The following is a 13,902-nucleotide window of genomic DNA, read 5'->3' as shown; positions in this document are numbered from 1 at the left end:
TGTCATTTTAGGCAGCTGGGAGTCTTGGAGACGTCTGCACAGGTCCAGCAGATATGACACAGGACCGATGGGGCACTGAGGGCAGAAACTGGTGCAAGGACATCCTCCAGCACCTCAAATGTCCCCAAATCCAGTGCTTTGGCAACCACTCCCTCACTATATTCATGGCCTGTAGCAGATTACTCCTATTCTATGCCTAGAAAGAAAAGTGCAGGATTGCTTGTTAGCAGCTCCCAGGCTCTGTAAATACTCATTCTGCAGTGCACTAACAGCAGTAGGGGGATTCACTGATTATCTGTGCCTGATCTTCCAAAAGTGATCTAGCATTAACTAGAAATGTAATAGACAAAGAGTGACACAAAGCTTCTTTATAATTTTCTCAAGGATGAGCAGCATTTTTTCCTGTTCACTACACGGAATACAGCACAGTAACCACAGCAGGTAAGAGGCCTGCGGAAAGAATTTGCAAATCATTAGTGTAACTTAGGAAGGACTGAGTGGGGAGCCTGGACAACCAGGAGAGAAGAGAGTAAAAATTCTAAAACAGAATTAAATATTTTATTTGAGCCAGCTTACATCAGGAATGACACCACATACAGCAGATTTATTCATTGTCTGCTAGCGGAAGCAGTCACCTGTGAAAGTCTGAGCTGCTAAAAGGGAAATACAGAAATAACCAAATAATGAGGAAGCACCAAGGTTTGGTTGCCTGAAGTCCCCTAGAACTCCTGAATTAATGTTTGCCTCTCATAAGACAGGGCTGTAAGTAATCCAGAATTATCTTCTCTTGTGAGAGAAGGAACAAGAGCTGCATCAAGGTCTGAGCAAGGCACTGAACTGATCATTCAGTCTGGGGAAAAATTTCATGGCTGAGCTGAGATATATTGAGCTTAGTTTTGTATTCCAGGAATGTGTAATACTGGTGAAAAGTCTGAAAAACAGTTTTCACAAAAAAAGGAAAGGTTTATTCTTTCTTCTTTGTCTCCCGTTTCTTGGCTAATCACTTGGTTAATGTATTGAGAAAACAAACAGTCCTTTTTTGATTATTTTGCCATGGCTATTTAACCAGCTGCCTTTCAGATGCAGAGCCCAGAATTTCTGGGTCTTGCCCAAGGTTATGTGTACAGAGATACTTCATAAGCCACAATCAACATTTAATTCAGCCCAGCATTTGCTCTCATGACTAATGAGATACAGCTATTTGCAAGGTTATTTGATTCTTACACAATCTTGTTACCAGCTTTTTGAAGAAATCCCAAACCTTTGTGGCCTCTGTAAAGGCTGATGATCCCTTCCATGTGTATGTGTGTAGAGGATTTTTCTCTAGGGGCAGGAAATCTGAGGTGCCTCCATTCAGACAACAGATCTTTCACAGCCACAGTCAAAGCATTGCTTGCCCTTGCCAAATCCTTTGGAAAGTTCCTTGTGGTCTGCATTATATGCTAGAGGATTAATGAATGCTGTTGCTCTTTAATGGGCCTATTTTCAGGGGATTGGCACTCATGCAAAGTGGGTTCCAACACAAGCACAATATATCTAGAAAGAGGGATGAGCCCCAAGATCTGCAATCTTCACTGATCAAAGTTTACTTAGTTGAGCCAAAACTTAATTCCAGCTGTAAGGAACAGCAGTGAAGCTGAAGAGTTGGCAGGGCAAATGCAGGTCACGCTTAGTGATTTAAGTGCAAAATAATATTAATTGAAGGGAGAAAGCTAAACTACCCACATGAGTTATAGAATCGTAGAGTCACAGAGCTGTTTGGGTTGGAAGGGACCTTAAAGATCCTCCTGTTCCAACCATCCTGCCTCAGGCAGGGACACCTTTCACTAGGCCAGGCTGCTCAAGGCCCTATTCAGCCTGGCCTGGAATTCTCCCAGGGATGGGGCACCCACAAGTTCCCTGGACAACCTGTCCCAGTGCCCCAACACCCCTGAAGTTATGAGACTTCACAGGTCCCTCTCCATCTCACAGTCAGCAGGATCAATGACTGATTTCTGTCCTGTCCAGCAGCCTCACCTGATGTGCCCACCCACTCTCTGAAGGTGAGGGGAACGTTCTCACCTGGTGCCACTCCTGGCCAACTCGGACTCCTGGAGGAGGAGCACTCCGTGGCCCCCTTGCTGCTCACATGGCCCATTCACATGCCCTGGTGGGCACAGGGTGTGTGGGGTGGCTGTGTCCTGGCCCTGAGAGGTGGGAACCCCGCCATGGCTCCAGGTTGGCCCATGTGATCCACAGCCCCTCCAAAGCCCCAGGAAAGGACATCTGGTTCAGAAGGTGAGGACAAGGCTCATCACAGCAAGGCAAACTCAGTGGTATTAAAACACCAGTTTTGGGTGACAAAAAACAAATTCTCTTTGTGGCCTAAAATAGAGGCCAAATTTCCCATCCTGTTCCCAATTCTGTGGCCAGGTGAACTTGGCCTGGGTGTTGCTGTGCCAAAGGTTTGTGTTTGACAGACTGGCAGCCACCACAGCCTGGGCTCTGTGCCACACACACTGCTCGTGGCTGGCTGTCATTCTTGTTTGGGAAACAAAGAAAGAAAGCCTTGAGCACCTGAAATGAGAAACACTGTGGTGCACACACAGAAAAAGTGCCCTGGTGAGTCCAAGTACGGGCAGCTGCACACAAACCTTGGCTTAGGTTAGAAATGAGAGTGTCAGAGTGTTCTCCTGACATGTCCCTGCTGACAGAGCAGCCTGCTGTGCTCTCTGGAGGTGTAAGGAGGGGACCTGCACTGCTCTGGTGGCCCGGGAGGCTCACCTGGACGTCTGGGGCATGCTGTCCCCATGGATGGGCTTCAGCCACAGCAGAGCTCTTGGATTTTCTGCAAGGCATTGTCCCACTGATGGGTGATCACATCCTGTGACCTCCTGCCCTGCTGTGGGACCAGGCTGCCCCAGGAGCCCCTGTCCCATGCCAAGAGGCTGAAGCACCCCCCCAGGGCAGCCTCAGTGAGTAGGTTTGTCCGTGTTCTGCAAACCCCGAGAATGGAGCCCCACAAATGGTGCACTGCACTTGTCCTGGGGCAAACTGAAATGTTTGTAATTTATATCACTTGAAATATATCTGCTTATACTTTGGGAATTCAACTAATTGAAAAGAAATGTCTGCCAGCACCACAGGATCCCTGCATGATTCACCAGCAGGCTTATGAGACCCACACCACAGCTCAGATTTCTGACTTCAGACCCAGAGCAGTTTGGGGGGATTCCTGAGGACAGGGTGCTAGAGAGGGAATGGCACAAGCACCTGTCCAGGGCATTTCCCTTGTGGCAGAGCAGCCCTGTGGGCTCCTCTGGGGCACTGCCCCCTATGAGATGACACAGCCACCTCTGAAGGGAGCAGAGGCAGGATGTCTGAAATACTTTAAATTCAGACTGACTTCAAGCAGTAAAATGTCTCAATCCCAATCCAACAATTACAGAACACACCTCGTGGGGTGATCTATACAAATGCCTTATAGGCATACAATCCTATAATGGAGAGCTATTGATAATATGGTCTGCAGAGAAAGAAGAGAGAGCTTTCAGATCCCCTGTCTTAATCCTCTGTGCTGTGACACAGCTGGGTCTTTCTTAAGTCCATTAGTAACCCTGAGTTTCCTGTGTTTTGTGTAATTTCAACGCCCCATGTTTTTCTTTAAATTTCTCACACATTCTTGCAATGGGAGGAACTTTTAAAAGCGTAGCCAAATAACTTGATTTTGAGAAACACTGTGGAGGAGATAGGGGAAGATGTATATAATTTGCCTCCTACGAGTTTTATGAATGTCTCTCTCTCAGGAAAGGTAACAATTCCATCCAGAAATAATTCCATTAGACATGAAATATTAGAGCTGTGAATCACTGGGCATTACAGAGCATCTTCCCAGCAGGAGAGAATCTGAAAACTGCACTGAGAGAGAAGTTTAATTCTTATTGTAATGCTAGGGAGGACAATGCAATCAAAAACAGCTATAGGAAGTTGCAGTACAGCAGAACTATCTATTTTACTAATTTTCTTCCTGGGAAAAGGAAACCAAGAGATTACAGTTATTCTCCCAGCCATACAGTTGATTTGCTCAGGGTAGTAACTAGGATTCACAAGGCTGCAATTAAGGACTCAGGAAAGCATGTTAAATAAATTCCTCTGAAAGACTATTGTAGTAACTATGCGCAAATTGCTTCTAGGTGTCCATATAACAGGAATAACTGGGTGTGCCAAGGGGAAGCTTTTCTGATGTTCTGAGAGGGCAGTATGTCCCACCTGTATTAGCAGTTTCTAAAGGCAGGATGGATTCTGAATTGTGGGGGCAGTTAGTTATTGACACTTGGAGGGGTTTAGCTCTGACTGTAGGAAAAAGTCATCAGTTCTTTGTTCTTGCCCCTGCAGCTCAACAGAACTCCAGTGTTTTGCTGTGGATGACTATGGGAACATCCCTCCCACAGAGCTCCCCTGAGATTGTCATAATTAGGCAGGGCAGCTGTTTTACCTGTAACTTTTAGGGCTAGCCCCATTCTGCAAAGGGACAAAGCTATTTCCCAGTGCTGGCTGCAGATGCTCAGGGCCAACTGCATTTTCCTACTCTTCCTCATTGCTGAGGTGGACAGAAGAAAGAACACAAACATGATTATTCTGAACACTGTGTATTGCAAGTAACAGTAATCAGGGTCCTGCTGACTTGTGAGGTTAATTTATAGACACGGGATCCAGGCTTTGGGAGGAATAAATTCACAGAAATTGCATGGATTTAAGCACTCAGTATCTCTGAAAGCAAGCTCATACTGTGTCTCAAGATTACTGCTGCCTGTGAGAAACAGGTGTCAAAGGCTATTACACAAAAAATAAAGGAGGTTCTTGTAGGTTGTTAGCCAGGCAGCTAAAAAGGTAATCTGCAAAGTATTTGCCTTACATGGCTTAACTGGATTAGCCTCTACATACTAAATGTCTGGACTGTCTCCAAAAGAGGTAGCGAGTGCTTTTCCTTGCAGCAGCCCTCTTTTTCAACCAGTTGTTGGAGAGCCACTGCTCACAGATTGCCTGGTTGTCTGATACTAGGATGAAGATAGAGACCTTGTATTACAGAGGCTGTTTGCAGAAACACAGGACACACTTAGACAAATGCTTGAGCAGGAGAACACTCTTTGCAGCAAAACTTCTGCAAAAACTGGGGGCAGATTTTCTAGCTGCAGTTGTGACAGTATCAAAATCAAGCCAGTTTTTCCACAGTAGAGCTCAGTTTTTTTCAGGAAATTTTACTTCTCCTTGAGTTTTTTCAGCAGGATACTGAACAGAATATGTGACCTTGAACCCAGGTGTTTACCCAGTGAGGGGACAGAGACCCAAGTGCCTACCAGCTTTGGGGATCCTCCTATCCCAGCCTCTGAGTCCGTGCCCTGAAAACTTGGGCTCATGGTCTGAATGTCCTGGAGCCACCTCCACTGTTTGGCACTGAGGTGCTTGGAAGGTGACTGTCCTGTAGCCATGATCTTCATTCTGTTTTTCAGAGACTTTCAGCACAATCAGAATTATCAAATTCATCTGCCCATTCCCTTCTCTCAGTCCTAGAATCCCCAGTGCATCTCCCAGCTGATCAGGACCCAGGAACGTAAGATAGTGAGGAACAAAATAAAGTAAATGAGAATTTTTTTACAAGAAAACACCCCCACTCTTAAATAATGAATTCAATGTGATGCTCCATTTATGTCATATATTGTCTGTAACCACAAAAATAAGAGTAAAGCAATCCTATATTTGTCTGAGAGGAAAAAATCTGGAACAGAATGAGAGCTGCCAGAGATGTCTGGATCTACAAAGAAACGCCTGCACAGCAAAGAGGTAGATGTCCAGGGTGGCAGAAGACCTTGCTGAAATAATTTATGATGTATTTCCTGCATCTGCCTTGAACTGTCAGGAGGCCTTCAATATGTCCTTTGTAATTTCCCATCCTTTTTCTCCTTAAACTTCAGTCTCTGCATCCCAATGGCATTGTGATCTCGTGTGAAATACAAGGCGAATGCTCTTCTGGTCTCTGAGTGCCATTTTGCATTAAACTGGGTGCTGGCCATCAGCAAGTGAGATGAGCCACTCCAAGCATTGATTTAAACATCCCTGTGCACTAATCCACACAAAGTCATAAGCAGAGTGATTTATCATGTGTGTGTATAAGTGTAGGGAAAAAAAATGGACAGTCTTGAGATCTGTGCTGAGGTGATCTATGTCCCGGCTAAAAATGTGTTAAGTTGGTAAAGGCTGGGTAAAAATAAATATGAGGGGAATGATTCACTGATTCTCACCTGCCTTCTACCAAATAAATCACAAAGACTGGCTGTGCCTCCCTTGAGATTCTTATTTTTTCTGCTCTCCCCCCAGCCACAATGAAAGGGGCTTTTCTTCCGCTTGAACTGACCTCTGGCAAACATTTCCCTTCCAATTAATATCTGAAATGTCCTTGTGGACTGCTGTGTCTGGAGACAGCAGGGAGATGGCTCTGAAGCCACTCGCACAAGAGTCAGGGCAGAGAATAATTACCTGAATTCATAAGGTTAATTCCAGTCTAGACAAAGGCAGAGAGAAGTTAACTAGAGGTCTTCTTTGGAGAACAATATGTTTGTTTTTCTGGACTCCTTGGTCTCCCTGTGCTGGCTGCTATCTATATACTGTGATTATTTCTCTTATAGACTGTTGAGCAATTACTGTGTCTGAGCACTGGGCTTCTGTCCTCGTGTCATAATCAGTTTTATAGCCCAGTGTGAGCCTCCCAGGAATGAGGCTTTGACTGGGGCTTGACCTGGCTCACTGGACTAAATGGAAAGACAGCAGGCTGGGCGTAGGTGTTTGGCAATGGGGAAGTTGAAAGAAATTTTATTAAAAACATTCATCAAATTATTGCTGCATGCAAACTTAAAGGTAAAGCATAGAGTGACTTAATAGGCAGCCTCCTTAAAAAGGACGAGGATAACTAGAAGAGGTAAGAGAGAAACATCAGATTAATGACTGCAGTAAATTCAAGGGCTGCACTGAGCATTTTCTTGTCCAGACCAAGTTCTCTGGATTTTGCAAATTCTGGCTAAGGGGACAATATTGCAGGCAAATTACTGTTTGGAGACTGGCTATGTGATGTGCTGTGAAACACTTGGGTTTTCATGGTACAATTATCTGGGTTTCATGGCACTGCCATGTCAAGCCAGTGGCGTTAACAGTGGTGTCAGTGTCAGGATGGATGAAGGACATAATGTAAGGCTGGTCAGTGAGAAGAGGTAAGATCCTTCAAGACAAGGTTTTTGCCACAGAATTAAAATTCCCTCAGGTGCTCTTGGTCAAGGCTAAGTGAAATGGGATGAACAGTGGCCATGTGCATTTTTTGGTGGGTGGCACATACACCATTGTGTCATCCCTTCTTTCCCAGCTAGTCCTTATATTTAGGTCCTAAGCCTCCTTACTGGCTTTGGTGACATCAGTTTTATCCCCTTGCTAAAATATTTTCTTTCTGTGGCTTTGGCAGTCCTGTCCCTCTCAAGATCTCTTTTTACTTCTCTGTTCATTCCTTTAATGCTTCTCATCAATGGCTTCCTCTGTTCTTTTCCTTGCTTCCTTTGAAACAAGAATCTCACAGTGAATTACTCATCCTCTCTGCATTCAAGCCACATACTCTTATGAGCTTGTAAGAGCCATTCATTAACCTGGAAGTAATCTTTCTAGGCTAAAACATCAACATCCTTTGCATCTTACTTCCCTTCCCTTAGTCATCACCGTTCTTCTTGACCTCAGAGGTCTCTCATTGACCACTCTCCCTGTCTTTCAGGTAAGATGAATTTCCACGGCCTAGGTTACTTGCAGTGCCCAATATGGTATCTGCAATAGTCCACTGTGAGGGGAATTTATGAATCCTTCCCCTCTCAGCCTTCCTAGTATGAAAACAATTAAATCTAATGCATGTGCACTGATAAAGCAATTTCCTTCCCTGCTTTATCCCTTTCTGCTTCTATCTTCCTTATAAATATATCAAGCACAAATATTCTCTTTCCCCGTTCCAGACTTCTGTCCATTTATTTACTTTGATGCCCTGTTGATTTCCACCCTCTGCAATGCCAGAAATCCCAGTCCCATTTTCCTGGATATCCAGTTTCCCTCTGAGTGCACACATGCTTTCCTCCTTGTGGAAGGGGGGCCCTTCTGATACCACTCTATAAAATCTGCATTTTGCAGGCATTTTCATTGTGCTGCCTACACAGCAGTGCCAATTAAGCATGATGGTCCAGGCGGCCAAGGAGATGAAAAGGCCTTTTCTGTGTGGTGTTTTGCCCCCACATTTACATGTGTGTGGCTGAGCTATTCAGAGGCACTACATGATCTCTTTAAATGGGACCCGAGTAAGGGAGGAGGAGGAGGCAGTGTGAAAGTGTGTGAAGGGCTGGCCTGGGACTGGGGTTTTGATGCCAGCTCTGTCACTGCTTTGGCATGCTCTGACGAGTCACCTGCTCATGCCTCTGCTTCCACACCTTTGAAACACGGATAATTTTGCTTACCCTGCTTTCCAAGTGCTTTGAGACTGAGTGATAAAATATGCTATGCAATAACCATGCACTGTTGTATTTCCTGTCCCATTCTTTCTCGTTATGTGTCACTCCAGCTGGTTTCATCTGTGGCTAAATTAGCCCGTGGGCATCTGAACAAATCCTCCATTTTTGACAGCAGGATGGCAGAGGCGTTGCAGTGCTCTCTAACTTGAAGGTAGTAATGCAGCACAAATAAAAATGATAATAAAAGCACCTCTCCTGGAGCTGTGGACAGTGCTACAAAAGGGAATGCTAAGTGTCTGCACTCAATAACGGGGAATCTAAAGTGACTTCTTGTGACATTTTATAGTCGGACAGTTGCCTGAAAAAGATCCCATATGGGATGTAAATTGCATGTGTTGCTACCATATGCTTGGGGAAGCGAGATCTGTTTGTTCTGTTAGAAGAGAGGAGCCTGCTGAATTCAAACCAGAAGTCAGGTACGCATCGTGTTCATCCCAGCTTGTGTTAGGGCTGTAGCAGTTTTTCATTCCTTTTCTTTTGAGTGCTGCACAGATCTCAGTTTGGTGAGGCTCAGCTTCTGTCAAAAGGAAATTCTTTATTATTTGTGAAGGGATGTATCACATCCTGGTTGTAAACTGTATTTTCACTCCTAGGGGAAAAAAACCCATATGAGCTCCCCCATATAACATAGGAAGCCAAATTCAGGCATAAGCCTGACTCCATGAATTTCCTGACTTCATGACTGCTCCAATCACTTACATGAGAGCTGAATTTGGCTTGGGATGCACATTAGGACAATGGGTTGCTATTTGAAATCTTTTCAAGATTCTTATACTCCAGGAAAGATAGGTAGAATGGATAGGGAGTGTTGTCTGAATTTTCTCTATCCTCTATTTCTCTGTTCTGACACCATCTAATGTTTTAGGGATTCTTGTTTCTTCTTTAAGACCTGTAAGAGTTTTCTGGCTATGCATGAATACAAGAAATAATAACTTGGAAGACACAGAAACTGCCAGACTGAACACCTCCATTAGATGCTGATCTTACCTGTCCTTTGCTGTAATTCTAAAAACAAGACAATTTTTGATTAAGAAATTATGTTTTGAAAGGAACAGCAAAAGGGTTGAGGCCCTACATAGTATCTGCGATTTCCTAATAGCACATTTCTCTCTTCTTTTTTTTTAAATGTGGCTCTGACACTCAAGAATCTTGAAGCAGAAGCAGCACAATCCTGAGAGGATATTTTCCCTTAGGAAAAAAAAAAAAAATCCAGGCTGTTAGATTTAATTTTATTTATTTTTTTTTTTACAGGATCCATGTACTAGATCACAAGAAAATGTACAAGAAAATGGCTTTGTTTCCAAAGCACCCATTGTACAGGCGTCACCTGAAGTTAGGGGCTTTGCAACCACTCAGCAGCTGCATCCAACAAGATCCAACAAGCAGCTTCTCACCTATCTCCAGACCCCTGCTGATAGCTGGGCACGGGTGAGCCATGCTTCTGAGAGATGAATTTTGTCCTGGTGTGAACATCCAAAGCAGTTCAAGAGGTAAATACCTGAAGCCCAGCTACTGCTTTCTCCTGGCTGTAAGTTGGGGATCTGTGACCAGCCCACATATGGACATCTCCAGCGAGAGAAATTCCTCTCACACTGTTTCAATTTGGTCTCCTGAAGTTAACAGCTGCTTTGAAAACGTGTAAATTGCTTTCCTTGGTCACAAAGTAAGCCTGCAGCACATCCCCCAGTGAAGCTTCAGATGACTCATTCCTACACTGGTCACATCCCAGTCTCTGCCTCTCTCTGCCGTGCTCCCATCTCTTTCTCATTGCTTATTTTTTGATAATGTGTCCAAATGAACACTTTCACTGTGAACGTTTGAAGGAGCCACTCACTGTCTTTCATTTTCTTGCTGATAAAAGTCATAAGCCATGAAATAGTTTAGTCATAAATCATCCATGTTTCCACCTTCCTGCAGGGATTCGAATATGTCTCCCAGGAAGAAATTTTAGGCAGTTTACCCACTCCTAGGCAAGGGCAAAGCATCACTCCTCATTCTTTAACCCACCTCTGGACTGCCTACAGAGAGCACCACACTCACCAGCCATTGAAGAGAGAAAAAAGAAAAAGCAAGACAAGACTATAAAAAAAGGCCCTGGAAGAGAAAAAGGAAAACATAAAAGGAAAGAAACCTTACCAACAGTAAATAAGAGAAGAAAAAGCAACTAAAGTGAGTTAAAAAGAATCTTTCCAGGGATGCTGCTGAATGAAGCTTCTGTGGCACTTGGATGCTGTGGCACAGAGCAGAGATCTCAGGCCATGTCATGTAGCTTCAGCCCCATTTCTGTGCCATGTTCAGCACTTCTGTCTGTCTCACAGCAGCACCAGAACTCAGGGCAGTCAGAAATCAGAAATCTCATCCTCAGGAAAGCTGCAGGGCTTCAAAACTTGGTTTCATTCTGACTCATAAATAAAAGTGACTTGCACCGATCTAATTTTTTTTCATGGGGGCAGACATTCAAGCACTGAACTCAAATTGTTTCCTTTGGGCTCATTAAATTAGACTTAATTTTGCATTTCTGTAAAATGTAACATAAAAACTGTAGCAAAAAGGTAAGAATGGAATATTTTAACATATTTTGCAATATTTTGATAAAAGCCCTATGTACTAGTAAAAAAATTCGGTTTTGTCAAACCAGCATTTCCCACCTGAAGAAAAAGAATCCCTCTAATACATCTCTGCTTTGTCTTTCCAGTACATTCACCTATTGGTTAAAACTAAGTGCTAAACGATCAAAAATATGTGTCTATCATGCTCTTCTTTTGATTTCCTTTCTGGAAGGAAGAAGGCTATCCAGTGATTTATGGAGACCTATGAAGACCAGTGGAGGTTTTTCCAATGGAGACCAGCCTGAAGATTTTTTATTTCTGCACCATACCAAGGTTTAGGCTCCAGAGGCAAAAAAGAAAAAGTTGGTGGAAGAGGAAGAAGGGAAGGACCATAAAAGAGCTGCGCTGGATGGTTGCAGATGAGTAAAGGTTACTCCACTATTTAAAACCAAGCCAAGATAAATGTCAGGTATTTATAACATCACTGCCTGCCATCATGCTCTTATCAATATGTTGTGGGACACAGGGGCCAGGCATCCCTTGCATTCACACGTGAAAGAAGCAACACCACAGGCAGCAAGCCAGCAAAGTCCCAGATCATTCAGGAATGCAAATATTTTCCTGTCCCTCTAAGGGTCATTCATCTTCTCCTTGGTGGTCTCTTCAGGTCAGAGTAGTTGAATAATGCACGTGACTGAGCATTTATGAAACTCCAAAAACTTGCTTAGACCAGAAAATGAGGTTGTGCATTGTTTGATAACCCAGCAATTACTTATAATGTTGCAAGTTTCCTTTGAGAAGAAACAATGATTTCAGGAGAGTCACTGCATGAACATAGCATTCAAAATGCATTTATGAAGTGGATAATATTTTATAAGTAGTTCTGTAAATATATCCCTGGGCAAGGAGATTCAAATCAAGACTTAAACTAGAAAACACCTCCTTTGATGAAAAAAATATGTTCCTGAGAACAGTTGGAGCCATTTGCTGAGATAAATCAGATGCTACGCTCCACTTTTATGGGTTGTTAAACCCCAGAAATATATGGTATGTCTAGGATCTGTTGGCTGCATTCTTGTGCTATGAACACAGATATTGTAGTCCACTAACAAAGAAAAATGATGGACCCAGCAGGCAACAGCAAATATCTTCTTTTCTCATTCTTACTGATTAGAGCTGAGAGAAAACTGCTCTGGTGGAACCTCTGGAGCTGTCTGATTTTCCCTGTATTAGGCATGAGCTGAAAGCAGCCTGTGTCTCCTATTGCCACTTCTACCTCTAGGAAGGGAAGTAAAGAAAATATCACATAACTTTTTTTTTTAAGGTAGAGCAGATGGCTCACTAGCTGTTACAAATACCTGGAAAGAACAATGGATTTTTAGGAATACTGTCTCAAGAGACAGTCTTAGAGACTACTAAGTCCCTCATGTCTCCAGCAACTCCAAGTTTATGATAAACACATCTTCTGTTCTGGACACTGTCAACTCATATAAAGGAAAACTAATCACTTATCTTAACAATGATCAATGGGTTGCAAAACCAACAATAGAGGAAATATATTACACTGTCCTTCTTCCCTCCTCCCCTCCCATGCAGGATGGGTTTTCTCCACAAAAGCATTTCTCAAAAACAATTGCACCTGAAGACTTTTAGCCAGGCAGCCAGGGAGACATGGGGATAAAACATGTTTGTAGGTAGCAATGATCAAGGATGAGGATGATGTAAGCAAAAAAAATACAGGTACAAATTAATAAATACAGAAAGCATATCTCGAAATACATGTGAGGTATCACAAGTGTATAATGAGGGGGCATCACAAAAGGATAATAACATTCTTTGCTGCTTTGCAACATCAGTTCAGGAGGCAGAGAACAGTCCATTTCCAAGCAACCCCAGTTAAAGATGGGATGTGAAGGACCTGCCCAGTTCTCATCTTGTCTCATTTTCCTGAAGTTTGTGTTTCTTGGGTGTGGTGGCTGCAAAGGTAAGGGCAGACTGTTGTACTCCAGACACTTAATTGGCTGCCAGTGAGATGCACAGCGTTTTCTTATGGAGATCTTGTGTTTCTCCCTCTATTGTTCTGCTTAGTCTGTGTTACTATTTATGTTACAGTTGTTCTTCTGCTAATCAGTAAACTGCTTTGAAATTCTCCCAGTTGGATTATCAGCCAAAACTCAAAGTGTTGCTTTTGTTGGCAGCTAAAAGAGACATCACAACATTGCATCACAAAGAAACATTTAGCCTTCTATTCTCACTCCCTCTTTTTATTCCCTTCACTTTTCTTTGGCCTGGGTAGAAAGTAATGGTAAATATATTATTAGCACTTATAGGAAAATATTTCCATCTTGAAGTCTCCAGGACATATTCTGTTCAATTTGTAATTTCAATTCTGAACTTTCAGACTAATTCTCTTAGCAATTCCTCTGACTCAGCCTCACAAGGAAGGGAATTTGTCTGCATTTTTCTCTAAAGCCATTTTAGCCAGTTGAGCTATACACATGTTTAAAAAGAAAGCTGTTTTTTCCTTCCCCTCCCATTCTGCTTCAGCACTGACATTGATGTAACCTTTTGCTGTGTGGAAATGTGCAGTTTCCTGGTGAGTGATGTAATGGAAGGTACCACAGGGGAGCCCCAACACACCTGCAGTGAGAACATGCCTTCCTCCATTTTTATGCCAAACACAGAAAAAAAATCCCATTTTTAACTAATGACATTTTGGGGTGCCTAAGGGGTGGTTTTAAAAGGAGTGCCAATTAAGCTAGGCAAACCCCCCCCCCCAGTTACAGAGC

This window comes from Poecile atricapillus, chromosome 1 (genome assembly GCF_030490865.1).
Source record: "Poecile atricapillus isolate bPoeAtr1 chromosome 1, bPoeAtr1.hap1, whole genome shotgun sequence".
NCBI lineage: Eukaryota > Metazoa > Chordata > Aves > Passeriformes > Paridae > Poecile > Poecile atricapillus.
Note: the sequence above shows the minus strand (reverse complement) of the source record.